The sequence below is a fragment of the Pteropus alecto genome, unplaced genomic scaffold, assembly GCF_000325575.1.
Source record: "Pteropus alecto unplaced genomic scaffold, ASM32557v1 scaffold38, whole genome shotgun sequence".
NCBI lineage: Eukaryota > Metazoa > Chordata > Mammalia > Chiroptera > Pteropodidae > Pteropus > Pteropus alecto.
Window position 1 is genome coordinate 5,629,573 of NW_006442512.1, and position 5,285 is coordinate 5,634,857.

The window sequence follows — 5,285 nt, forward strand, 5'->3', positions numbered from 1 at the left end:
AAAATAGTCATTGATATAAAACAGGTAGATGAGTTAATGACTGGATTAGATACATTTGAAGGGAAGATTAGTGAATTTGAAAATATATCTAAGGAAATACTTAGCATGCAGAGAGTGAAAGAGACAGAGACACGAAGGAGTAGTTAAGTGATATGGAGGACAAGATAAGAAGCCCCGCACACACCTAATGAGAGTTACATAAGAATAGAGAGAATAAGAGAGGGGCAATATTAAACAAGATAATGGATATGAATGTTTCAGAATTACCAATAAGCATTAATCTTCAAACCTGGGAATCCCAGACAGTCCCAATCAGGATAAATAAAAATAAACCCACTCTTTGAACATCACACTTTGTACTAAAACTGTAGGTCTCCAAAGACAAAGTCTTAAGATAGATAACAGAGAAAAGATAGATTATTATAAAAGAAATGAGATTTAGCAACTAGAAAAGCAATAGCAACTTTCAATAGCAATGATAGAAACAAGGAAAAAATAAAATGTCTTCGAAGAGTTGAGAAAAGAAAAAATCTGATGAGTTAAAATTCTAATTAAGAGTCAGATAGAAAGAAAAGGTGAAGGCATTTCAGAAAACAAGATTTCTTATTAACAGAACCTCTTTGAAAGATCTATGGCAAGATTGTTTTAGGAAAAAGAAAATTCTACTTAGGAATAAGGACTGAGATGCAAGAAGAACTGGTAAGCAAATAAAATGATAAATATGTGAATGAATCCAATAAAACATATCCTGTATAGAATACAGTCATGCACTGCATAATGGTGCTTTGATCAACGATGGACCACATATACGATGGTGGTCCCGTAAGACTATAACAGAGCTGAAAAATTCCTATCGCCTAGTGACATCACAATGCCATAGCAGACAGTATTATTCACAGCTATTAATGTAGGATAAGGATATAAAGAAGGAAATATTTCTCTACAGCTATACAATGTCTTCGTGTTTTAAGCTGTGTTATTATAAAAGAGTTGAAAAGTTAAAAAAAATAAAGTTTATAAAGTAAAAATGTTACAGTAAGCTAGAGTTAACTTGTATTGAAGAATGAAAAATACTTTTTATAAATTTAATGCAGCCTAAGTGTAGTGTTTATAAAGTCTACAGTACTGTACAGTAGTGTCCTAGGCCTTTACATTCACTCACCACCCACTCACTGACCTATCCAGAACAACTTCCAGTCCTGCAAGCTCCATACATGTAAGTGCCCTATTCAGGTGGACCACTTTCTATCTTTTTTACCATATTCTCACTGTATGTTTTCTATATTTAGATATGTTTAGATACATAAATACTTACCCTTGTGTTAAAATTGCCTATAATATTCAATACAGTAACATGCTGTACAAGTTTGTAGCCTAGGAACAATAGGCTACACTGTCTAGTCTAGGTGCGTGGTAGGCTATACCATCTAGATTTGTGTGAGTGCACTCTATGATGTTCACACAATGATGAAATTACCTAACAATGCATTTCTTGTAACATTCCTGTCTTTAAGTAACTCATGACTGTATTGTGATGATATTAAATAATTATGGGATATAAAACAATGAGGATCTAAAGTACTGAATAAGAATAATATGTAAGATAAAAAGGATCTGATAGTGGTTAAAGTATTCTATGGTCTTACATTGTTTGAAGATATGGCTTTTTATAAAATTCAGACTTCATTTAGTCAAGTATACATGTTAAAAGAAATAAGGAAAACACTAAAACAATGTATAAACTACATGCCAGTAAAAGGGAAAGAAGGGAAAGAAGAAAAAAGATCACTCAATTAAATAGAAGGGAGAAAAAGAAGAGTAGAAAAAGCTGAGTAAAAAATACAAAAAAATAAAATGGTATCAATAAACCCAAATAGATTAGTAATCACGATATATGTCAATGGATTTAAATTTCTTTTTAAAATACAGAGATTATCAGATTGGATTACAAAAATTTCAGCTCTGTATTGTTTATAAGACATATGTAAATTGTAAGGTCACTGAAAAGTTGAAAATGAAAGGATCAAAACAGTTGTTATGAAGGAAAGCGGAGTTGAGAGACAGAAGAAAAGAGGTGTTCTTGAGGCCATCGGTTAAACCTCGGAATCCAGGCTCTAGTCCTTGAACATCCAGTTATGTGAACTTGAACATATTTCACTCCTCTCTGCCATTTTGTAAATTTGTTCTCGTTGGATGCTTTCGCCTGCAGCTAGTAAAGGACTAATCAATGCAGAGGTGGATATATGCAGCTTGGGATCCTGATTGCTCTGAGAAAGGCCAGACAAGAGTCATGTTTTAGAAAAATTTAGTCTGATGGTGAGAGGAAGAGAGGATTGGAGAGAGAAGAGACTGAAAATAGGCAGTGGACAAAGCAGGAGATGAGAGGAGCTGGATAAAGGAAGTACCAGTTAAAACTAGAGAAGAAATGTGCAAATTCTTAGACATCTGAGTTGGAAGTTTGACTTATTTCACCTTAAAAGTCTTCTTTCACACGGCCCCCACAAAACATGCTAGAGTTTGTAAGACATTCATTGTGGTGCTTCTCTGTCCTAAGGTCAGACTTTTGAACATATTTCCAGGTGCTCAGCTATCTTATTAAAGGTCATTGAAAAAGGGAACAAAAGAATAACCAAAAAAAAAAAGCAAGCATATTTCAGTCACACCTCAGATCGCAGTGATGAGGATGTCTGAAAATCATTAACTCAGTAACAAGAGCTAAACAAACATAAATAATGTTCTGCATCTAAGATCAGTTGATTTATATATTTCTAGGCAGAAACCCAGGAACACGGAATATGTAGGGGTATCTGCTACCTATCTGAGCTTTATTTTTCTTATATGTTAAGTGAGGCAATTGGACCAGTTCTCCAACATTCCTTTTCACTTTAAAATTCTGTACATTTATTTTTTTCCTTTTATTTCTTCAAGCATGAGCCATCTGAGTAGAGAAGTGTGTGTGGTTCTTTCTGTGCCTCCAAACGTGTATGTGTGATAACAACCATGTGTGGGTCTGTGTTTTCCTCTCAGTGTCTCCCCATGGTTCCGAATGCCTACCTGTGTGTGTGTACACACTCGTTTGCTTCTTCCTCCCTCTTCTCCTCCTCTCACTCTCCCCCGCCTTTTCCTTTCCCCATAACTCTGTGAGACGCATGAACATTTCTCAGTTATGTGATGTTCTCAGCAGGAGGATGGAGCCAAATAATGGTGTTTCTAGTTATTACTCTGATGAATCACAGGGGAACAGCCTTCACCAAGGTAGAACGGCTTGCATAAAATATGTTCATTCAATTAAAAAAAAAGAAATTGAAAAATAAGATACTGCCAACATGGGGCTCTGAGTTATGTAGGGTTTATGCAGTGATTCCATTTGCAATTCAAGCAAGAAACACACCAGAGAGACACCTGGGAGCAAGCTCCCTGGAATGGGGGAAGGGTTCCAACTGCCAACTAAAAATCTTGTGCCTCAGACGAAGTTTCTGGAACAGGGAAAGGATAGTCGTTGGCCTTCCCCAGCCTAGTCTGAACAAGAGGTTCTATGCTAGAGATTCTGTGGACCCTAATAGAAAGACTGATCGGCCTGTGACCTCTACTGCCCCATTGCCTCAGTCGATTGGCTCAGACATGGACACCCGACTCAAAGATAGCAGACTGACCTATGAGGTGGCCGGGCTTAAAAAGATGAGCTGAGCCAATTGGATTCTGTTTCTCTCTGGCCCTGGAACTATGCTTGGACCTGGTACCAAGAAGCATTGAGAGAACAAAGCAGTTAACAGTGGAGGCCACAAAGGAGAGCTGGGCCATGGTGGCCATGTATGAATTGAAATTATGATGGAGCAGAGAATCAAAAGGACAAGGGATGGAAGTCAGGAGATAGCAGAGGTACCACGTGATAAGCAAGACCACACTGCTCACAAGGGATGTGGTCAAAGGAGCTATGTGCCAGGCATTTTTCTAGAGGCTGGGAAAGAAGCAAAAGTCTCTCTCTTCATGTAGCTCATGTTTTAGTGGATCATCCCTGAGGGGCCACTGTGGTTGGCACTTCTGACCTACGTGACCAAATTTTGTATCATTCTCTATCAATTTTATTTTTCCCAAGCTCCAGACAATTGTATTTTGTGAATACCAGCTCCCATTGCATGGCAGGATTTTGGTTGCAAGCAACAGAACTGAACCTTGCGTGATTTAAGCAAAAGTGCATGGAGATAGGCAAGCTGTGAGGATAACTCCATAGAATTGAAGAAGGAGCTTTAGGAATCAGACCTCTTTCGCTCTCTCCTTCTCTCCTCTCTGCTGATTGTGCTTGACTGCTTCTGCAGATAGGACACAAATGGCAGGGAAAATGGCTATCGTCAACTCACATTCACTCTCTCAACTCAGGCTCCTCAGTATGAAGAGAGCAATCCCAGGGAAGATTCTGATTGACTCGGCTGGGTCAGGTGTACCCCCAGACCAATCGCTGTTGCCAGGGAACATGGCAACATGACTAGCCAGGCTCATCTACATAGCTACCTTCTGGCCAGAAGGGTAGGTAGGTATCTTTACAAGTTAAGGGAGATAGAGGAAGAAATGTGAGAGGAAACAATAGTTACCATAGTCTAATGGACTGTCTCAAAAGAAAACCCCAAATGGTCAAGGCAAGATTTTGGTCCCAGGCCTCTAACTCACTGCAGGCCTTTCCCAGAGCTGGAGCAGCCCTTGGAGAAAGCATTTTGTACCATGTAACTTTGAGTCTATTTACTAATCGCCTCTGAGAAGATGGCTGCTGGAATACATTAGGATAACTCGATTATAAGATTTTAATGACATAACATTGAGACCTCAGGAGGCCTGAGCCCTGCAGTCGATCAATTCACATACCTTTCACTCAGACCCAAGTGACTGAAAATCATTTTGCTTCCCGAGCTCTTAAAGGTCATGAGTTGAATGCTTCAAGAAAATCTCTTTCTCTATCATAGGAAACCTCTTGCATTTAGCGTCCTGTCAATCAGGAGCACCCCAGGAGGCCTCAGAAGGGGAGTGTAGAGAAAATGTGGCCTGTGTTCCTCTCTTCCTTTTTCTTTTTTGGCTAGGCTGGTGTGTGTGTGTGTGTGCGTGTGTGTGTGTGTGTGTGTGGTGTGTGTGTGTACACGCGCGCGCGCGCGCACATGCACGTGCACGGCATGGGGATGCTGGCTGAGGGGAGCCCAGATAAGCCTGGGTTGTTAGAATTTACTTGTCTTCTCCCAAGCCATTATGTGGTGCCAAGTTGGAACTCTCAGAGCAGTTAAAGCCCTTCCCTGCTGCCC